We start from the raw sequence: 24,546 nt of genomic DNA on the forward strand, positions 1-24,546 counted from the left end.
GGTACTTAATTTGTAAATTTGGGTTGAGTGCTGTTTTACTTTTCCCACCTCGTCTGCTTTTTCATGCCTTAGGTTGTCTAGGGATGAGCAAAATTTGAAGACAGCTTCTGTTAGATGGACTTGTAATTGCCTTTTTATGGGTCAATGAAAGAAAATAAGCCACAACTCATTACAAAAAGCCCTGTGGAATTCAATGTGTTTTATTTTGTTTTGTGCCAAATTCGTGTTAATTATGAATGCACTGGGTATCTCTGTGTAAATCTTTTTCTATTTGTAACAGCTGTGTAACAGCTGTGCCTTTAAAAAAACACCTTATTTGTTTTATTTTCCGGGAGCAAAGATTCACGATATGACGGAGAAGTTGCCAAGCCCACTGGCCACTACTTATAAAGCCCACTGACCACTACCCCTTCTTGGGTACAAATAATACTGCCACACATAGCCTGCAACACATAGCAAGGAACTATGAGACACTGGGCAGGGAGCTGAAGAGACTTGGGACACAGGTAGTCTTTTCACCACTCCTTCCTGTTGAAGGTCGTGGCCCAAGAAGAGAGAGGAAGATACTTGAGGTAAACCATTGCCTGCGCAGGTGGTGTCATCAGGAAGGAATTGGCTTCTTGGATCATGGCCTCCGCTTCCTTGAGGTAGGACTTCTGGTGAGAGATGGGCTGCAACTTACAGCAGTTGGCAAGAATGTGTTTGCCAAGAGCCTCAAGAATCTGATCAGGAGAACTTTAAACTAGATCTTGAGGGGGAGCGAGAAAACGATACGAAAGACAAAAGAGCATCTGGCACTGGGGATAATAGCTTCATTGATGCACAGGAAACTGAGGTGGTGTCCAGAAACCTTGTTGGATTGCCATACTGCAGCCCTATGCTTCCTCACAACTATAATTCTATAAATGGCAGTGTTATCCAATATTTCAGCACTGCATTATGTGCTTTTAGGGCAAGAAACTACAGGAAGGAAAACAAAAGCCACTCTTGCTCATGACTTCCATGAGGGCCATATCCTCTCACAGGAATTACAGTGGTACCTTGGTTCTCAAACTTAATCCGTTCTGGAAGTCCGTTCCAAAACCAGAGTGTTCCAAAAGCCAAGGCTCACTTTCCCCTAGAAAGTAATGCAAAATGTATTAATCCGTTCCAGGCTTTTAAAAACAACCCCTAAAACGGCAGTTTAACAGGAATTTTACTATCTAACGAGACCATTGATCCATAAAATGAAAGCAACAGTCACACAATCATCGGTCAATCAGTAGCTGAACTGGGTTCCACACTGTCACACACACAAAAAAGAGAGCCACAAAAACAAAAAAGGAAAATAAATAGCAAAAACAGACAGACCTCAGCATAACACTCAAGACCATGGGTAGGCAAACTAAGGCCCAGGGGCCAGATCTAGCCCAATCACCTTCTAAATCTGGCCCTTGGATGGTCCAGTGTGTGTTTTTACATGAGTAGAATGTGTCCTTTTATTTAAAATGCACCTCTGGGTTATTTGTGGGGACTGCCTGGTGTTTTTACATGAATAGAATGTGTGCTTTTATTTAAAATGCATCTCTGGACTATTTGTGGGGCATAAGAATTCGTTCACCCCCCAAAAAATATAGTCCAGCCCCCCCCAGGTCTGAGGGACAGTGGACCGGCCTGCTGCTAAAAACGTTTGCTGACCCCTGCTCAAGACGGAAGTGTGGCACTCAAAACGGAGCACGTTTGGCTTCCGAAAAATGTTTGCAAACCGGAACACTTACTTCTGGGTTTGCAGTGTTTGGGTTCCAAGTTGTTTGAGTACCAAGGCATTTGAGAACCAAAGTATCACTGTATTCTTTTCCACAAAGTATAGGCCACACCCTGAGACACCACGAGAGGTTGTGGACTCTCCTCCTTTGGAGCTTTTTAAGCAGAGGTTGGATGGCCATCTGTCATGGATGCTTTAGCTGAGATTCTGGCACTTTAAGGGGCTGGACTAGATGACCATTTGGGTCCCTTCCAATTCTAAGAGTCTATGATTCTATGTGAGTGCGCAGAGCCTCTTTTTAAGTGCCTCACTCCTCCCTTCGGGTGAGTGATTGAACAAGCCAGGATCTGGCATTTAGTCGCTTTCTGCTGCTTGAGATCCCATAAAATACAGTTCATGTCTTTAAAACAAGCCAGGACATTAAGCTAGCTTCAAACCTTGGCTTGATGTCCTGGCTTGTTTAGAAGACAAAAACCATAGTTTCTGGGTTCACATGTGGCAGTAAGATGTGGTCAGCTAAGTGTTTAATCCCACTACTTCATGAAGAGAGTTATGCACACTTGCATGCAATTTGTGTATATTCTGATTTATTAATCCAGGGTTTGGGGCTTAGTGTTAGGTGCACATGGCCAATTTGAAAATAAAGGATTGCAGACTATGTAAGAAGATCAAACCTATCCATTCTTAAGGAAATCAGCCCTGAGTGCTCACTGGAAGGACAGATCCTGAAGCTGAGGCTCCAATACTTTGGCCACTTCATGAGAAGAGAAGACTTCCTGGAAAAGACCCTGATGTTGGGAAAGATGGAGGGCACAAGGAGAAGGGGACGACAGAGGATGAGATGGTTGGATAGTGTTCTCGAAGCTACCAGCATGAGTTTGACCAAACTGCGGGAGGCAGTGGAAGACAGAAGTGCCTGGCGTGCTCTGGTCCATGGGGTCATGAAGAGTCGGACATAACTAAACGACTAAACAACAACAACAATGTACAAGCCTGGATAGATTTACATAGCTACCTGATCCCTATGTGGAACTGATTTTGAGTGAGGACCCTAAGAAATTTTGTCTTGAGAATAGGTCCACGAAACAACTGGTACTTATTTCTCACATGCACCAAACAAGCACAACTGTTTGGGACCTGCGAGACACACTGGCTTAGTGTTGCATGCAAACATAAGAACAGCCAGGCTGGATCAGGCCAAAGGCCCACCTAGTTCAGCACCCTGTTCTCAGAGACACCAACTAGATCCCCAGAGGAACCTAATAGCACTCTTCCTACTTGTGATTGCCGACAACTGGTGTTCAGAGGCATGCATGTCATCATGGCTGGAAGCCACGGAGAGCCTTATCCTCCAAACATGGTCAATCTGAGAGAAAAACCAACAACTGATTTAATTCAAAGTATTTGCAAAGCTGGATAGATCCACTGAGAGCCAGTGTGGTGTAGTGGTTAGGAGCAGTGGACTCGTAATCTGGTGAACCGGGTTCGATTCCCTGCTCCTCCACATGCAGCTGCTGGGTGACCTTGGGCTAGTCACGCTTCTCTGAAGTCTCTCAGCCCCACTCACCTCACAGAGTGTTTGTTGTGGGGGGAGGAAGGGAAAGGAGATTGTTAGCCGCTGGAGAGACTCCTTAGGGTAGTGATAAAGCAGGATATCAAATCCAAACTCTTCTTCTCTTCTTCACACACCTGATCTGAATGGGGGACTGGTTTTGCCTGAGCATCAAATAGTCTTGGAAAGGGGTCCATTAAACAACAGGTTCTCATTGCCCACCCATGTCCACAACCTCCCAGGTGCACGTCTATGAAGCAGGGAAAATAGCTTCCTAGAGTTATGTCAGCAAGCAAGCATACATAGAACATTTTGTTCTGGCTTTGTGTATGTTTTGGGGCGAAAAGCAATGTTGCTCCCTGTAGTCTTCCATCCCATTTTGCAACTTCTTTTGTCCTGACTTTAATTCATCAGCCTGTGGTTTTTATGACTATCCCAATGTTCTTCTTCCTCCCTGAAGGAGTGCTGGTAATTAGAAACATACAGTAGGAACAATCTTTACTGGTAAAGTGTGAATCGTCTTAACCTGTATCAGGGAACCCAACTTGGAGTGCTTTTTCAAGGGGACAGATGGCCTGAAGGAAGGAGAAGGAGGGATTAAGGGGATATAGGCAAGCAAAGTATATCCTGATATTTGAAAACCCCAGGTTTTTTTAAAAAAAGAAATGAAAATATTTTAAAATCCTCAAGAGTGCTGGATGCTTGTTCAGAGATCTAGTTACATTACTATTGATCCTCAAAAACTCATAGCATAACGTCTGAGACTTTGAGTAAAGAGAAGCAGGAAATATTTAAGCCAGTATGTCATGGGAACCAGGAACTGAAAAGAGGAGGGGATCACATGGGATTTCCCAGCCTCTACTATAGGTCAGCAGCATTCTTGTTATGACAAAGCAGTCCTGTACCATGCTAATAATGGTCAGTGCCATAGCTGTCAACTTTCCCGTTTTTTAAAGGGAAATTCCCTTATTCCGAATAGGATTCCTCACAAGAAAATGGAAAAGTTGACAGCTATAGTCAGGGCAGCCTTCAAATATATTTTTCGACCTAATTCTTTCAAAATGTACAAGAACAACGGCTGCTCACATATGATACGATGAATAAGTCTTTATGAAGCTTGTGCTAGAGTCAGTAAATACAGTATATATATTTCTCCATGTTTTTTTTTGCTTGACCTGTCTTAGGGGCTGAAGTACAAAGTTTAGATGATACAGTGGTACCTTGGTTATCAAACTTAATCTGTTCTAGAAGTCCGTTCAACTTCCGAAACTGCTCAAAAACCAAGGCGCGGCTTCCAATTGGCTGCAGGAGCTTCCTGCCCTCCAGCAGAAGGCACGTCGGACATATGGCTTCTGAAAAACATCCGCAAACCGGAACACTTACTTCTGGGTTTGCGGCATTCAGGAGCCGATTTGTTTGACAGCTAAGCTGTTCGAGAACCAAGTTACCACAGTATTACAAGGCCTGAAGACCAGGACAGATGAAATGCTATTCATGCAACCAGCAACTTTTAGAAAGCAAGTGCAGGGACCTGATCTGGATTGGGATCATGGCAAGGGAGGTGGTGGTGGTGGGATTAACACATTTCTCTTTGTTGTGGCTCAGATCTGGAGAGAGTCCCACCTGCTGGCTATTTGCATTGAAATCGAGCTCCCATTGGCACAAGCCCTCTACTCCAAAGGGTGAATAATCAAAGGCCGTAAAATGGAATCGAAATGGCAAAGCGGAATATGTGTGTGTCAGCTTTTTTTCCTGGAAGCTGAGAGCCCTCAGAAGAAGGATCTGATACTAATGAACTTTTTATTTATTAAAACCTGTGCCCTTTGTGGATGTAGTGACTAGAGCATGTCCTGTTGATATACCATTTGTTTTCCAGTAGTACATTGATTTTCCCTGTCACCCAGCTAATTAACACAGCAAACAGTTCCATAATTAAAATATCCAGCACGGCGTGTGGGTGTAAGAGAGAAAGAATTGAGGAGTGGAAAGAGGAAATGGCTTCAGAAAAACTAATGCCCTTAATGCTGGAGAGCTTTGAGTGAAGATCATTGTGCAGATTAAAGACTTGAAGAATTTTAGGGTGATCCAATGTCATTCAGTGATCTTTGGATCTAATCTATGGATGGGACATTTTCACAAAGTTTCAGGGTCCATGCCCCAACATGAACACTTTTTGGGTTTGAATTGGTTCATAGCTTCAGATATGGCATACTCTCCAACACAAAATGACCCAAATATGGGGCACATCTTCAGGTCCAAACTCCAGTGCGAGTTGCAGTCCGAAACAACAACTAGAGGGTCACAGATTCATCAGCTCTGTTTTAAATCAATACAGTGGTACCTCGGGTTATAGACGCTTCAGGTTACAGATGCTTCAGGTTACAGACTCTGCTAACCCAGAAATAGTACCTCGGGTTAAGAACCTTGCTTCAGGATGAGAACAGAAATTGGGCGGCAGCTGCTCAGTGGCAGCGGGAGGCCCCGTTAGCTAAAGTGGTACCTCAGGTTAAGAACAGTTTCAGGCTAAGAATGGACCTCCAGAATGAATTAAGTTTGTAACCAGAGGTACCACTGTAGGCAGCAAATCTCATTTTAGAGATATGCAAAGATACTGTCTTTGAGCCACAATAGAAAACTCAGCAAATTCAACTTCAAAGATCTTACATGAATTGAAATGTAGCTGAATCTTCCTGAATTTTGTTTTAAATGGAAATTTGATTTTTAAGCTGGTGGACAACTGCTTTTCCTTTCCTTAGAAATATTCTAAGATGCAAATGTCAAAGTTTTTCTTTTTATGTAACAGTATTTTTTTTTAAATGGTGAAGACTCAAAATGGAACATTTGAGCCCTAAGGTGAATCTTTCAGACACAGGTATGAGGATGTTTCAGACAGAGTTACGATGGAAATTGTTTCACAACCTTTAGAGTGGTATACGTGATCAGTACCCACAAAGGAATGACCCTCTAAATGGAAAATGGGGTGAAATTAATCTGGTGCTCATTTTACAATGAGGTTGAGACCAGATTCCTCAAGTACCCTTAGATAACCTCTGTGCTGTGTCAACTTTTGACATAATAAACTATAACCAAATAGCTATGTGTGTGACCTTATGTTAAGCTCTTATCCAAATTTAGGGCTGAACTTAACTGCACTTTTCAACAACAAAATGCAAATTGAAATTCAGATTTGGATTCTGTTCCATTGTGATCTCTGAAAGGTCAGCACTCAGTCTTGAATTCAGTCGGGTGTCATTTTGATTGCTCTTTCCTGTTCTGTTCCCAGTCCTCTCTAGAGAATCCATGGGTTGAACGTGAAAAGCATGTGCTCTTTCACTGAGCTATGGAAACTAATGAAGTTTGAAGATCCACAGCATGGGATATTTTCGTACGGAGCCGGCCCACCCATAAGGCGGGGGGGGGGACACTTTTCTGTTTCACCTCAGGCGGTGAAATGGGATGTTAGGCCCCTTCATATAACAACATGGTCTTGTTGGGATTAATTTTTCTTGTGCTTCTGATTTTAGCACTAAACTGCCAAATCAGCAATGAGAAAATTACCCATACAGACAAATTCCTGATTTCTATAGGAGCTCTTGCTGAAAAACTTTGTCGGAAAACACGTTAGCAAATCAATAGCTCAGCTTATCACTATAGCCTAAATGTTTGCTGATGCTCTCAGCTTGTTTAATGTGACAAGAACACAAGTCCTTGCTGCAGAGTTTATGGAATGTGTTCCAGCCAGGAATCAGCCTGGTGGAATTCAAATGGTTTTGGCAGTAAAGTTAAGCAGATTCTTAAATTGGCAAGACTTAATTATTATTAGTATTCTTTGTTGCATGCATTTGTAGCTTTACATTAAAGACACGACCGTTTTAAAAGTGCTTCTCCTCCCATCCCTTGTTATTTTTGTTAGTAGACAGGAAATCGAAAATAGTGGGAGTTTATCCTTTTGCTAAGCACAAGTATTTTAAGAGCCACACAACTGAACACAAACACTCAAAGACAAAAACCAATGCTTAGAAATGGTAGATGGGTATTTACCATACTTTAATGTGTCTAAGACAAGGTCTCTCCCCCTTTTAAAATAATGTTTAAAATTGGGGCTTGTCTTATACACAAATGGGACACGGGTGGCGCTGTGGGTTAAACCACAGAGCCTAGGACTTGCTGATCAGAAGGTCAGTGGTTTGAATCCCCATGACGGGGTGAGCTCCCATTGTTTGGTCCCTGCTCCTGCCAACCTAGTAGTTCAAAAGCATGTCAAAGTGCAAGTAGATAAATAGGTACCGCTCTGGCGGGAAGGTAAATGGCGTTTCTCTGTGCTGCTCTGGTTCACCAGAAGCAGCTTAGTCATGCTGGCCACATGACCCGGAAGCTGTACGCTGGCTCCCTTGGCCAATAAAGCGAGATGAGTGCTGCAACCCCAGAGTCGGCCATGACTGGACCTAATGGTCAGGGGTCCCTTTATCTTTATACACAAATAGTGCATAGTGGGGATGGTTGCTGGCGCGAGCCGGAGATTGTCATCGGCTATTGGGTGTGCTATTGGTGGTTGTGGCAAGAGCTGGTTTTATTGGCTACTGCTGTGGCAATTGGCTGAGCGATTGGTGGCTTCTGCCGGCGAGGGGACAGACGATAGGTGGCCTTTGCGATGTGTGCGAGTGGCAGCATAGGTCCGGTGGGTGAGCGATTTTCAACAATCCCCCCCAAAAGCTGAACAACTGTGGGCCACCCCCTCCCAAAGAAAAACTCAACAACTATGGGCAATCTCCTCCCATTTTCTTAATTTTGAGTCCCCCCCAAAAGGGGGCGGAATATACATGGAAAAATACGGTAGTCCCCAATGGGGATTCAGGAGCAGTAGCATCCTGGCACACATGTGATTCTGTTCCAAGAAACCAAACCGTTAGTCCTCCCACATGTAAGCCAAACCACAATGTGATGATGAAACCAAACTGAAGGTTTGGCACAGTCCTGGAAAACGAAGAAAACAAAGTCGAAAACTAGTTCAGTGTTGACTTCAGGGGATGGGCTGTCAATGACTGGTGGTTTCAACATGTTCGGTATGTCAGTGGCTGTCAAGTCACATGACACATGTGCCAGAGTTGACTCACATAATAAGAATGAAATGGAAGGTCCCTTGACTGGGTTGCTTCATTGTGCTGCTCATCAAAGAGTTGCACTCAGTGTGACATTTCCCTTCTAAATATGCTGAGAACTGGACATACTATGAATTGGTTGGTTAGTTAGTGGATTGAATTTATATCTTGCCCTTCCTTTCCGAGGAGCTCAGGGCAGCAAACAGATATACAATGAACAAGCAAAAAGTAAAACAAAAACATTCTTAAACAGATTAAAACACTCTGAAAACCATTGCAATAAACACATCTAAAAGCAGTTACAGTTTAAAAACATTCTGAAAGCAATTACAATTTAAAACATACTTTATGAATTTATTAATTGTAAGAGTACATTGTTATCATTAGCATCCCAGTTTCCGAGTAGTGAGAGATTTTTAAGAGGAAGCAACATGTCTGTTGGGTTTGCCATCCTTGGAATAAACACCATCAAGACTGCTGGTGTTTACGTGGTGGAGGGTTATTTATTCATCCATTTCATTTCATTGTCAAGTTGTTTCCCAATATCCCAAAGTGCTTCAACAATGAGAACATATAGAAAAAACATTCTTTACTTTAAGACTTTGCACTACCGTTTTGTTTCATTTTTCATGTGTATCATTATTTAGTGTATATCAATTGCAGTTGGATTAGTTTCTCATATTCTTTTGTAGTTTTGCATGTTATATTGGGTTAACATCAAATCAGTTACTGTACATGTTGCTAGTGCAGAAATTCCAGTTTGGCTGTTTTACAGCTCCTTTTTGGAAATATTGTTTAGAAATTAATTTAAAAGTTTTTTTTAAAAAAGAGGGGGGAAAGAATTTAAAGTTCAGTACAGACTGGGCTAAAAATCTCCATTCGAATACTTGTTGAAAAAGCAAGGTCTTCACCAAGTGCTGGAAAGATAATAGCGATGGTGCTTACCTGATATTAAATAGGAGAGGGTTTTAAAGAATAAATGCTCAATTATTGCATCATATGAAATGGACCTTCTGTTGAGATGGTATCAGTAGGAGTGCAATTATCAGTTGGTTATATAAGGGGTAAGATTATCTTTTAGGTATCCTGTATAGGTAAAGCTATATAGGCTTTGTAGATCAGTACCAGCTCCTTGGATTTAGCTTAGTTGCAGATTAGCAACTAGTGCAATTCTTTCAGCAGTGGCATCAGAAAATGACAACATTTAGCTCCAGTGAGCAGCTGAGCCACTGCATTGTGCACCAGCTGCAGCTTCTGGGAGTGGATTCGAGCGATCCAGTCTTGAGGCGACTAGCGCACTGGTGACAGTGGTCAGGCTATCCCAATCCAGAAATAGCCATAGCTGTCTTACTATCTGAAGCTTGTAAAAGACACTCTTGTTGACGGAGACCATCTGGGCCTTTATGTCAGGAATGGATCCAGGAGGACCTGCAGACGATGAACCCACTAGTTCCAACAATTGAGAGGTATGCAGATTTTCAAAACAAAATAATAAAAGACTCTGTTCCCCATTAGTGTTTTTTTTTTGGGGGGGGAAGCGGGGACAATAACCAAAACCATGGCTTTGGGTCTCCACAGAAAGCAAGACAGGCCTCTATATCTCTTTCAGTCTTAGTTTCTTTCACAAACAGATTTGATGGATGGAATCACCCATAGCCAGGGACGCAGGCAGGAAGCTCACCTTCCAGAAGTGTTTCCAGCTATTTAGTTTCTATGGCAACACCTTTGTCCAAGCTTACATAACAAGAGAGAAACAGACCTGGACAATGCTGTTTACTTAACAAAGCAACTGGTTTGAGGAATGGATAAATAGCAGTGTCTTTCAGCCTGATCTTATGCACTTGTTTTTACTGTGCCTGACTCTGCCCGTGATGTCTGGTGCATCTCAAAAGCCAGCGGGCTGGCTGAATAAACCATCAGGGGAGACTCCAATACCCCCTTGCCAGTGGCGTAGCATGGGTTGTCAGCACCCGGGGCAAGGCAAGTAATTTGCGCCCCCTAACCCATAGAGTTGCGCCCCCTAACCATAACCCCCAGATGTTGCACCCGGTGCGGCCGGCCCCCCTGCACCCCCACGCTACGCCACTGCCCCTTGCCCTTCCCCATTTGAAAGATGCAGATGTGTTCAGTTTTCGTCATTCTTACAGGTTTCAGCCACTTGAATTACTATCGTACAGGGTTTTGAGTTTCTTGATGTGCAAAGTCAGCAATTCCCCACTTAAATTTACATTTCCCCTGTAACTCTAATGGGGCCAAGTGTTGTGGATTTGTAGCAGAGGAATGGTAGGAATATTCAACCTCCCCACTGCTCATTTTCCTCTGCAAATGCTCCTCCAAGGTAATGGGTTTAAAGAAATGTTTGTTTCAATGCTTTGAAACTAGAGGTGAGCCAGGCTGAGGATTTATTGTTGTTGTCTAGTCGTGTCTGACTCTTCGTGACCCCATGGACCACAGCACGCCAGGCACTCCTGTCTTCCACTGCCTCCCACAGTTTGGTCAAACTCATGTTAGTAGCTTCAAGAACAAATAACCTCAAAAGGGGGGAGGGTTTTTGCATGGGAGAATTCAGAGGCAAAGAAGGAGTTAAGTACCGTATTTTTCGCTCTATAAGACGCACCAGACCACAAGACACACCTAGTTTTTGGAGGAGGAAAACAAGAAAAAAAATATTCTGCATCTCAGAAGCCAGAACAGCAAGAAGAATCGCTGCGCAGTGAAAGCAGCAATCCCTCTTGCTGTTCTGGCTTCTGTGATAGCTGCGCAGCCTGCATTTGCTCCATAAGACGCACACACATTTCCCCTTACTTTTTAGGAGGGAAAAAGTGAGTCTTATAGAGCAAAAAATACGGTATTTACAGCTGTTGATTTTCCTCTATCACTATAACCCCCACAGTTTCTGTTATCTTGCCAGCATTAGATCGGGCCCCTGCATTTGTTGAGATAACATCTAGCTTGACTCTGAAGGTCAGGGTGTTGTTATTTAGAGATCTTAAATTGATAATCTGCACTGCTCATGCTGTTTTCATGTTCAGAGTTGACTGGCTTGCAGAAGGCAAAGCACAAACTTGCTCCTTCAGATCTCCCATGAATTGAAGCTTGAGGGCTAATTCTTTTCAGAGAACATTTGACTCTTGGCACAGCAGTTAGCTTCTGATAATCGTGCACCAGAAGCAAATCAGGTTAGAAGTTCATTCCAGCAAGACTTCTTCTTGCTACTGAGTCCCAGCATGGTTAAGAGCAACCTTAATGTAAGCTCGAGTAATTGGAGCTTGGCATATCTAGTATGGTATGTATGGACCCCAAGACTCACCTAATATCTATACAGTGGTACCTCAGGTTACAGACGCTTCAGGTAACATACGCTTCAGGTTACAGACTCCGCTAACCCAGAAATAGTGCTTCAGGTTAAGAACTTTGCTTCAGGATGAGAACAGAAATCGTGCTCTGGCGGCGCTGCGACAGCAGGAGGCCCCATTAGCTAAAGTGGTGCTTCAGGTTAAGAACAGTTTCAGGTTAAGAACGGACCTCTGGAACGAATTAAGTACTTAACCCGAGGTACCACTGGACCTGTATCTGTGGTTTCCTTTTCTTTTTTAAAAAAATCCAATCTGTTTCTGAGTTGCTCTGTGCTCTGTCCGGTTTGACCAAAGGTTCCAAGCTGCTCAGTGTAAAATGAAGTTCTCTCTCTCCAGTTACCCTTATGGGGAATCTAATGGCCAAAATTTTCTCTGTTTGGCAGAAGCGGATGAAATTTGCAGGCATGCAAGCTCCTCCAGCTTGAATTAAGTCTGCTCAATTGCAGGTACAAAGGCTTTGGAATGAGGGATTCACTTTCCTTCATAATCCTGCTGTTAGGCTGTTGAATGCACACAAGTAATTCATCCGTTTCCCTCCCTCCCCACCCTCTCCCTACAGCTCCAGTGCTGGCAACCGAGTGCTATGCCACTGGGCTGATGGACAATATCATTTTAATATGATAGTGTTCAGTAATGCCCGGTGGGGTGGCATAAATGGGGTTGCATTGCTCTCCTGGCTTACCAACTCAGCAAGTCACTGTTGACTACTGAACCTGTACCAAACTCCCCATGCACCATCCCAAGATCCCCACACTTTGCTTCCTTCCTCTCGCTGAGTGGCAGCAACCTGCTGGGTTGGGAAAGCAACAGATCCCAACCCTCACCCCATTGCCAGCCACTACTAATTGTACTGTGTAAAAGATTTTTTAAAGCCATTTTGAGAGTCTCTTGGGGCTGCATGGCAGGATGTAATTATTCTAAATAAACGAATAACCAAGATTTACCAGAACATGAGAAATATAGAAACTAAAGCAAATCATGATGGGAAATAGTGAAATTTAAAACCAGAATGAATTACCGTCTGGTTCTAGTTTCCTTCATTCTAATTCTGTGTAATTTTAAAGCCGGCTAATTTCAACAGCTTTCACAAAAGGAGAGCCATGGACCTGTTTCCACTGTGTGCTCAGCAAAGCTCAGTTGGGCTGTATCATCTGTTTTTTGCCAGGGGCCTGTTCATAAATGCAGTAAATAAATGGAGAAATGAATGCAGTTACTTGGACATCGCTCTGGCAAAATGTAGCAATTAATTTTAGATTTCTCTCCCTTTTTTGTGAGGCTAAACAAGGCAATCCTATCACAAACCTGCTCATTTTAGGTTCTGGTGTGTGTTTTTCATTAATAAGGCATGAGCGTGGGACAGTCCTTTCGTGTACTTACCCTCAGGAAAACACCTACAAGTGAGGGAGGTAATAATTATCCCTGCCATTGGAAGGGAGTAAATGAGCCACAATGTAAACAAGTTACCAAATCTCACGTAATCTGTGCTGAATCGAGAAACTAAATTCTTCCCTTGAACTTTCAAGGACAACACTTTTCTTTATCCATTTATCAACTAACAGTGACTTTGTAAAGCTGCAGGCAATAAACATGGCTGAAGAAGAGGCACAACTGCTATCATTATTTCAAATCAATGCTGACTTTACCTATTTTTTGAAAATGTTTAGGTCACCTTGTGTTTAATGTCTGATTTTATTGGTATTTCTAATGAACATTTGTTTTATGTAAACTGCTGAGAGGTTTTGATGATTAAATGGCATAGAAATTCTGTTTAAAAAGTAGGAATCTTTTCAAAAGCTTTCCCCCCGATATAAACCAAATGTGAGTTGTACCTTTTTGTTCAGATAGATCAGTGTTTCTCAAACTAGGGTCCCTAGCTGTTGTTGACTACAATGCCCATCATCCCTAGCTAGCAGGACCAGTCGCCAGGGATGATGGGAGTTGTAGTCCAGCAACAGCTGGGTACCCAAGTTTGAGACAGATCATGGAGAAATGGTTTTGTACAGGTTCCTACGCTGATGTGTCTGCACAGTCTCAATAGGCAAGAGAGGAGTGATTATTTAGGACAGTGGTTCAGAAGCTCTGGCCCACAAGCCTAATAATGTATGATATCAAGTGCCAAACAGGATATGACCTAGCTGCAGAGAAAGTATAGGGACCATGAATTGAACTTTCAGTTGTTTGCCCCCCATGAAAATTCACCAGTATTTATCGTACATTTCTCCCAATAGGCATTTGTGTGTGTGTGTGTGTGTGTGTGTGTGTGATTTCCCACAATGTACACATTTCTGGAAGCAAATTTTCCTAAGACAATTCATTTTTGTATGTTGGTTTCATTAATATATGGGTGTTGTTGTTGTTTGCATACTTCCCCCTACTATATGCATTTTCAAACACACATTTTAGCCTGAGAAGTGCACCACAAACTTTGGACAAATACAATATTCAAAGGATTGCTGAGTTTTAGTTATGGTATTGTTTTGGAAGTATGAATTAGGGGGGTTCACATTAAAAAGCTAACTGATTTTCTCCTCCGTGTCTAGTCTTTGGGAAATGTGGTATGTAAATAACCTATGACTAAGGTTATGGAAGCTTCCAGTTCTTCTTACTGATATGACTGTTAAAACTGGTTTCTGATTATTGGTGCCTGATTTTCAGCTGAATTGTTTCTGGGTGCCAGTTTAACATTTATTGTTTTAATTTACAATCTGCCTTTGGGCAAGTTTCATAAAAGTGTAATGCATAAGTGACACACATAAATCTGGGATAATGAACCTGATGCACTCCAAACGTTGTTGAACTACAACTCCCATCAACCCCAGTTTGCATGGCCAGTGGTCAGGAATTATGGGACTTTGAGTCCAACAATATCTGGAGAGCCACAGGTTCCCCATCTGCGGTATTAATAAATAAGCAAGGTAACATATTTAATTCAGAGGCTCTCCAGATCAATCTAGACAGTTTCTCACAATCTCTAAGGCCATAGATTATGCTTTGCTTGGAATTATAAAGCTCCTTTTCTCCCTTGGGTGTTTGCAACAAGTACATATAAAAAGTTGTAGCTGGTAACAAATAACCCCAGAGGCCATTCATAATTCATAAACATTAGGCCCACATCCTACAGCAAAAGTGCTCATTGCCTCCAGTGATCGAGGTCATTGTGGGATATCTTCCAAAACTCTGCACTGGCATAACATCCTTGTGGCACTGTATAAGCTCCTATAAAGTTAGCTAACACTAATAATATATAATCATTGCCATGTGAGGACATCTCTGAAGCTTTGCATCTCTGAAGTTTGTCTTCCAGGCCACTGCAGTATCTCCTGTTCAGAATTATAACGGTTCATAGAGTTTTACAGTTGCTAAGTGAGATGCCCAGTTATGTTTGAGTCCCCTAATGCAGTGTTAGAGAACCTGTGGCCCTCCATATATTGTTGGCACTGCAATGCCTGCTAAATCCCTGAACATTGGTCACCCTGGCAGAGGCCAGTTGTAGTTCAATTACATTTGGAGGGCTGTGGGTTCCCCAACCCTGTCCTAATGCATTGGCAAGAGGAGGTAGCTGTAACTATGGATGGCATCAGGCTGTAAATGGGAGAAGCTGATAATATAAACGCTGCCAGTTTGCAAAGTCTGCCTCCATTTTGAGGAGGGCCCACTCCTTTAGAGATGGGCCAACACAAAATGGGGTTGCTCTGTGCCCACCACTACCTAGTTCTCTTTGCCAGTTCTCCCTGCCTTCCCCCAGTATGACTGCTATATTGTTTTCTGGACATTTTTCCAATTTCCCCCTGGGTGCCATTTTTGACGTATGGCAGCCCTAGCTTGGAGGTTATCCAAGAGGGAAGGATGCAACACTGCTGCTTAGTTGTAGAGGTCATTTGAATCTGATGTCTTCCTGATGTGAAAGAGCTGGAATTTCCTAGAGTGGTGATGGCAACCTGATCCTTCAACCTGTACTGGTGCTGCACTGAGTACCTGAAGAAACTACTGGGCCAGGTCATGCCCACTCATCTTATCCACCCAGGTCTCCATAACCCACACCAGGTGAGCTGCCTCATCCATGATGAAATCATGGATCAGGCTCTCATTAAACATTGAGCTGATATCCACCAACAACCTTGCCAGGTGGGAGGACAAGTTGAAAAATATTATCTTCTGCTAATGTCTGAAGATGAAGGCAGAGGAGCAGGGGCCAGTAAAAGCAGTTGGCAACTCCAGAACCATAATAAACAAGTCTGGAAACAATGGCAGCTATCTGAGCCACAGGACAGAAAGGAGAGCCAAGCTTTGTTGAGCTCTTCAGAAAAGGGCCAAGTCTCTTGGGTCATTCTAATAATAGCTACTTGTGAAGTAATTACATAGAAGGACTTGTGGGAATTTTTGTTGTTCGTTCCTGCAAACCTCGAAACCCAAGCAGAACACACTGAGACTGAATGGAATTAGGACATTGCAATGTTCTTCAGTGGCCACACCTCAGAAGAAGCATTTACAGAAGACATCTTCTGAAAGAAATGCTACCAGTTTGTGGTAATGGGCTGGCTGACCTCGTTTACAGATCTTTGTGTGAAAGCAGCTGTGATGCAACATAATCTCTTAGTTGCCCTGGTTTTTCTAACAGCTTGAAGATACTTGATGAAATATAAGCAGCTAAATGTGCATGTGTGCATATGCTGAGAGGAGTGAATGAAGTCTGGCATTGGACACGTACTTGTCAAGTGATGGCTGCTGTCCCCAAGACAAGGAAGAGTGATTCTGTTCTCCCAGTTGTCCTTGTTCCATGGGCTGGCTTCCACCATCTTGGTTAATCAATCGTACATATTGTGTTTTTGACATTTGGGGCTGGGGGAGGGCTGGCTTTATATTATAATGATAGGGAAGTGAAGGACATTTGCTCATCAAAATACAATACATCATTATATTAATTAATAAAAGGAGTCCAGCAGGTCTTCACACAGAGATAAATGATGGAACTTGCTACCACAAGATGTAATGAGATGATCTTGACCACCAACACAGGCAGCTATAACTGGAGATTGGTACATTCATTGAGGATAAGGCTTTCAATGGGTACTAGATAGATAAATTAGTTTTTCTTACTTATTTCATGTCATCAAATGATTTATCAATAAAAGCACCAACTGTAATAATAATAATAATAATAATAATAATAATAATAATAATAATAATAATAATAAATTTCAGATCTAATACTGATGCAGACTGAGATAAGCATTTCTACCTCAAAGGCTTGTTGAAAGGGGAAGACTTTCAATAGGTGCCAAAAAGATAACCTCTAACACAGGTATCTCTATTTTTTTTGCTAGCATTGGTAGCAAAGTATGAATGTAAGTAAGAAGGAACGATGGGTCCAAATGGATAAAATATCGGTATCTTTTCTGTTATAGAGTTTACTGTTTTCCAAGTAGAGTGGTACCTCGGTTTTCAAACATCTCCATTGATGAACGTTTTGGTTTTCAAACACTGTAAACCCGGAAGTAAATGCTTCAGTTTTTGAACTCACCTCAGAAGTCGAACATGCCATGCGGCTTCCATATTGAGTTTTCCGTATTGAGTTTTCTGTACTGAGTTTTCAGTTTTCGAATGTTTCGGAACTCGAACGGTCTTCCGGAATGGATTACATCCAAAAGCTGAGGTACCACTGTATTTGCTTTGCCTATGGGCACATCTCTCCACCCACCCACCCACCCACCCTGGAAATACAAGTCTCTCTTGTTTTTCAAGTGTTGATCAATGTGTGGTTGTGGGACTTCATAGATCTGTGGTCCTGTGGAGGCACACTCCAGCATTGCATGGAAATGTCACCTCCTGCTCTTCAAATGTTGATAAATGCATGGAAGCTGGACTTTGTAGATCTGTGGTGCTGTGAAGGTACAACTATCATGCCTGCATCACATGGAACAGGACCCCTTCCCATCATCCTCCCAGTAAAGATAGTGTACCAGTGGGAGTGTAACGAGAGGTGTGGCGTGCATCTCTCCATAGTTGATCCCTAATGTTGTTCCAAGTTGATAAAATCCTGTTGCTTGGTGGCCCTAGACCAGGGGTTGGCAAGCCTTACCTTGCCTGGGCCAGTTCATTGCCATGGAGCCCCCTCCGTGGGCCAGATCATGGGTGCATGTGAGTGTGTGCACCCCTGATTTCTGGCGTCTGCACAGATGCAATTTCCGGTGCTGCTCAGTGAGTGCCCATGCTGCACTGCAGTGGTTTGGTGCAGTGCATGGGGACTCACCGAGTGGGCGGCTTGGTTCGGGGGCGGCTTGTGGGCCGGTAAAATGACCCCCGTGGGCCGCTTGTGGCCCATGGACCTTAGGTTGCTGACCCCGCCCTAGACTAATAATAATAATAATAATAATAATAATAATAATAATAATAATTTTATACCCTGCCCAGGTGGTTGGGCTTCCCCAGCCACTCTGGGTGGCTTCCAATAAAATATCAAAATGCAGTAATGCATCAAACATTAAACGCTTTCCTAAACAGGGCTGCCTTCAGATGTCTTCTAAAAGTCTGGTAGTTGTTGTTCTCTTTGACATCTGGTGGGAGGGCGTTCCACAGGGTGGGTGCCACTACTGAGAAGGCCCTCTGCCTGGTTGCCTGTAGCTTGGCTTCTCACATTTTGGGAACTGCCAGAAGGCCCTCGGCTCTGGACCTCAGCGTCCAGGTAGAATGATGGGGGTGGAACTAAGTTAAAAGATCCAAACAAACTATCTGCAACCAAGAAGGCAAGTTACACTTTGGTGCCAGGTGTAGGAAGAGGGCTCAGAAGTTGAAGGCACAACATCAGGAATAGAAGTGAGTGTGAGGGACTGATTTTGCCAATGTAGGTTGACATTCGTTTTGAACTACTGTCCTGATTTCCAAAACCAACTCAACCTGCTTGAGACAGTGAACTGCTACTCGGGTGTGGAGAGAAGCAAATGATAGCTAGTGTGACACATCTGGCGTTATTGGATACCACAAAGTCTTAACGAGGGAAAATGGAATGCTTATCATGGCTTGGAGGGGTGTTTGCTGAGTGCCTGGTCTGGAATGCTCTTATTAAGTGGAAACATTGCAACATCTTAGGTTTGCCTTTTCAGAAAGTGGAGCAGCAACTTTCAGTGCCCGAGGGCAAGGGAGGCAAGGGAGACGTTGACCTGCGTTTCAAGGGGAGGTGCCAAATAAATGTAGAACTGAGTAGGAGGGGGGAATTTGAGACAGACGTGGCTCTTCCCTTGCAAAGCTCAAGATATAATAGTATGTGCACCCCTTAGAATATATAAAGGTAAAGGTAAAGGGACCCCTGACCATTAGGTCCAGCCGTGACCGACTCCGGGGTTGCAGCGCTCATGTCGCTTTATTGGCCGAGGGAGCCGGTGTACAGCTTCCGGGTCATGTGGCCAGCATGACTAAGCTGCTTCTGGTGAACCAGAGCAGCACATGGAAACGCCGTTTACCTTCCCGCCGGAGCGGTACCTATTTATCTACTTGCACTTTGATGTACTTTCGAACTGCTAGGTTGGCAGGAGCAGAGACCGAGCAACGGGAGCTCACCCCGTCGCGGGGATTCGAACCGCCAACCTTCTGATCAGCAAGTCCTAGGCTCTGTGGTTTAACCCACAGCGCCACCCGCGTCCCCTTAGAATATATAGTATCCCCCAAATAAAGGATAAAGAGTGTTGTTGCATTCCTATGATTGACTCGTTTTGTTGATTAACCACAAAAGAAAATGCTTGTGATGGCTACTCAGGATTTGGTCCTCAAGCCGCTTAGGCTGAGTATGCTTCCAGAAGAAAATGGGGGATATACGACAGACAGAATCCAGCCAAAGATTTAAGTCTCATTGATTTTAATGAAAACCTTTAAGGATGTATGCCTGCCTCCGGCACTAATAGGCTTTAAAAGTGCTTAACGTCAGCTGGATAGCATCCATGCAATGACATGACTGACTGAATGATTTCAGAATTTATGAATATCAGTCATCGTAACCAAAAATAGAATAAAATTGTTTTCAAAGTTTTAGATTGCATCCTGTACAATTCTGGGTGCATTGCTGTCCTCCTAGAGGGGTGACAGCAATGAGACAGTGTAGGATAAGGATACAGGATACAAAGCAGTATCCACATTTCCACATCAGTTTGTGATTAATTTATTTATTTTTATCATGATAATTTATCAGCATTTTAGTACACTGTTCTCCCAACGTGCACATGCTTCTATGCACTTTTACCACTTTTTGCTTGAGACAGTGCAATATAATGCATTTCTGTAGAGTATTTCCACAAATATATGCATTTTTATTCATCAGCGTATGCATTTTTGTACACACTGTTTGGCTGGAGAACTGCATTGCAAAATTCACAGAAGTGCAATTTTCAAAGGATGGCTTTGTTTCGGTTGTTGCATTGCCTCGTAAAGTGAGGATTAGGTAGGTTTGCCTTTGAATGTAAACAGAATCCAATTTCTTACGTATCCCATTTTTTTCTGAAGTCTCTATTAGCATGTTCTATAAGTGGAACATCTCATAATAAAAGAGCCTTCATATCACCCCTTCCCTAGCACTTAATAATGTCCAGCAATTGTCACAATTAATTTCTCTGCAAAAGGCCTTGTTAAGGATTTATGAATCATCTATTTGTTCCCATGTACCTTGAAGCAGCTAGTACAAACGTCCTGGAGATTTGCTATTTCTATATTCATAGAATCAAATTAAGGTGCAGGAAATGCCAATTTAGGTATACCGGAAGGTCGTGTCCTTTATGCATATGGCATATCCTTTCTGGACAAAAAGTATGAAATGTGAGTCAGTCCCCTGCTGGAGGCAGAGAAAGCTAATTAGAAGGCTGTGATATTGTTCTGCTGACCCCTCACATTTCCAGCGGTGAGCAATTAGAGGGGTGCAATACTTCTTCAAGTTGGGCTTCCTTTGGAAGGTGGACACTGTAGGCTTATTGGCATTGTGAAATGTTTCCTTAGAAAAACAACAACCCAATATATGCGTTCCACTTGGGAAGAGGTATAGTTTAAACACTCCATAGTTCACTGCTTCAACATCAGATCTCTCAAAATAAGGCAGTATTCTAAGGTGTGTACATTGCTCAAACTCTGTGCTTTCTTTTGGTTGTGTCTTTGTCTTAAACCTGACCATGAAAATGTTTTCCCCCATCTCCTTGCACATGGCATTACATTAATGTAAAGTGGTACGTTACACTTTGCAGCAAGAGATATCTCCCTTTCAAGTATTTCCTAGCCATCCAAATGAGCAGCTATTGAGAGCAATCAGCCAATCTGCCAACACTTGGCAACTTTGCTAAGGCTTTGAGGCAGTCTCCAGTTCTCTTAGCCCTCTCCTGTCCTATCCTCCCCAATCTTACAATATTATTCTTTTCATGTTATGATCTGCTTGGACATTTCCTTTCAGTACCCTGCTTCTAGACTTGGTGAAACTAGGCCCTAACATGTCTTGCTTCCTACAACATCCTGAAAATCACTTCTGGGGGGAAAACAAGTTGTAACCCTGGGCCAGATGATGTTGATGATGATATTGTGAGGGCACAAGGTGAAGACAGAACAGATCTGAATTTCAATTTGAAGACAGCACACCGACACTTTGGATTTACAGAATTTCAGCTGTTTGCAATGAGCAAATCAAAGAAAAGCAATTGAAATAGCTCAACACAACGGATGCTTCAAGTGGTTTCCCCAAATACATCTGAAATTCTGTAAATTTTCATAATAAACCCTATTTGCAGTGGGGGGTGTTGAATAATTTCAATTGCAACTGTACATTCTAAAGGGGTTTGTTCAAATTCAACCCAACATTTTCTACACTTGCCTGTTTTAAGGTTTTCCATTCCTGATGTATCTATCAGGTACCCGCTACTGTACGGTAAACATATTTCTAATAGGATGATAAGCTTCAGTCCAGAAAGAGACTTTAGTTTAGCGGCAGAGGAGATGCCTTGCATGAAAAGGGTACCAAGTTCAGTACCCATCATCTCCTAAGTGGATCATGTAGCAAAACATACGGATCTTTGCCTGAGACTCATTGCCCATCAGAGTTGAACATTCTGAGTTAGATGGACAAATAATTTGATAGGAGTGAGAATAAGTTTCCAAAATGGGAATGGTAGTTTGGAGAGGTGAAATTCTTCAACACATTTCTTCAAGAATGCTTCAATCCTGAAAATTCTCTTGCACATGATCCTGGCTAAATATCAGTCCTCAATAGATAGTTTGCATTTAGTCATGAACGTTTTCCCTTTGTGAAACAATCTGCTGAATCCATTTTGCTAACCAACACAACCTTTCCTGGAATTCATGTTTGCTCTGTCACCTTAACTTTGGCTGCTTATAGCCACTCCTTTCAACTACCGAACACATTTAAAGGATGGTCATTTAGGATTAATACTCGTATCATTCACATGTTTTACGAGGTCACACTTTTGACCTGTCCTGTATTCTTATAGGATAATAAATATAGCAGAACAAACAACAACAATAACATCATGTGCAAATGACCATAGAAAACCATCTCTTTAATTATTTCCAATATGGCATGTGAGCATAGCATGAATAAACAGGTTATTTGCAAAACAAATACTGTATAATGTACATGGTGCAAAATATGTTGAGAATATGTGCATTACTGCCATGTTGAGGAACAAACAGAAGTCTCATGGAAACTGTGGAGACTAGCAGATTTGTAGCGTAACAAACTGTGTAGACTAGTCTAGGTTCACATCGATGGTAAATTCTCTGGGCTGTGGGTGCAAATAATAAAAATGTCATCAGTGTTTCTTAGGTAGAAGAGAAGCTTTGATAATATTGGCATATTATGCAGCTATTTGAATACAGTGTTACCTCGGGCTACATACGCTTCAGGTTATATACGCTTCAGGTTACAGACTCCGCTAACTCAGAAATAGTACCTTGGGTTAAGAACTTTGCTTCAGGATGAGAACAGAAATCGTGCAGCGGCGGCACGGTGGCAGCAGGAGGCCCCATTAGCTAAAGTGGTGCTTCAGGTTAAGAACAGTTTCAGGTTAAGAAAGGACCTCCGGAATGAATTAAGTACTTAACCTGAGGTACCACTGTAACTATGAAAGTGCCATTGATCTTAAGGGACAGTTCTCATTTACACATTTAACTAGATTTCACTGCTGCATCCCATCCCATAGTTGCATCATTTTTAGTTTTACTGATAAAGAGGTTTCTTGCAGACGTGCAGAAAATGCGGTGAGTCAAACCCAGAAGAAAGGACAAGAAGTTCAGGGGATTTGTACATGAACTTGCCACACTGGTTCATCTTGTTATGCTGTGAGAGACCTAATGCACAGATGATTCATTCGGAAACCAATTATTGGGTGGTAAAGATGTCCAGAATGAATGTTGCCTACGTTTATTAATAGCCTGCCCACTCTAATAAGGAGTGAAAACACCCTTTGCTAGTAAGGATCTACATATAAATGAACATGAATTTGTCCTGCCTCTCAAAGATGCTAGATCCATTCTCTTAATTAGTTGGAAGAAAGGTTGTGGAATGTGCACAGAGGAGGGCAACCAAGATGATCAAGGGTCTGGAAACCAAGCCTTAGGAGGAACAGTTGAGGGAACTGGGTATTTTTAGTCTGGGTAAGAGAAGACTGAGAGGAGATATGATAGCCATCTTCAAATAACTCAAGGGCTGTCGCATGGAAGAGGGAACAAGCTTGTTTGCTCCTGCTCTAGAGGGTAGGACTCAAACCAGTGGCTTCAAGTTACAAGAAATGAGATTCTGACTAAGGATATGGAAAAACTTTCTGGCAGCAATAGCTGTTTGACAGTGGAACGGTCTCACTTGTTAGGTGGTGGACTCTCCTTCCCTGGAGGTTTTTAAGCAGAGGTTGGATGGCCATCTGTCATGGATGCTTTAGCTGAGATTCGTGCATTGCAAGGCGGTTGGACAACATGACATTTTGGGTCCCTTCCAACTCTACAATTCTATGATTAGTCATACTTTGTTGAATAGGACTAATGGTTCTGGATTCAGGTGTGGACATGAAGTTCAACAAGGATCAGGATGAGTATCAATAGTATTCATGATTCTCCTTTGCTGTATTAGGCCTTTCATTTGCTCCAGCAAGGTTCTTCTTACATTCAGTTGGTTAGAACATGGTGCTGATAATACCAAGGTTGCAGGTTTGACCCCTGTATGGGACAGCTACATATTCCTGCATTACAGGGGGTGGACTAGATGGTCCTCAGGGTCCCTTCCAACTCTACAATTCTATGATTCTTAAGTTTGTGAACAGATGGAGAGCATTTGCTTGGGAGGCACCATGGACTGATGCACATCTTTCCAAGGATCCTCCTTCAGTTGTTACTGAAAAGCTGTGATGACATGCAGTAAGCCTGCTACTTCACACACATTTAACTTGTGCGCATTCAGCTTTACACACAAAACTGAAAAATAAATAAAAAGCGTGCGGGAGGGGGACAGGGATCTTGAGAAAAAGATTTCAGCAATCCCACCCACCACTGAACCCAATGTGTTTTGACTATACACAGAATGTATAACCCCCACATAAGCAGGCTTACTGTATTGTGGAAATATTCGAAATTGCCATGGTCCCGACATGAGGAGTGAAGATATACCAGTTTCAGGAGCCATCAGTAAATACAGATAATATTGCTTGGTAATGCATCTGGACTTAAGAGTTCCTTGCCAAATGGATTTGATGCCCATTAATATTTGAGTATGCTGTTTTTGCTTCCTTCCTGCCATCCCTCTCTTCCATGAGGGTGCAGCTCCAA

The sequence above is a fragment of the Podarcis melisellensis genome (genome assembly GCF_964234715.1).
Source record: "Podarcis melisellensis genome assembly, chromosome: 11".
NCBI classification, from domain to species: Eukaryota; Metazoa; Chordata; class Lepidosauria; order Squamata; family Lacertidae; genus Podarcis; species Podarcis melisellensis.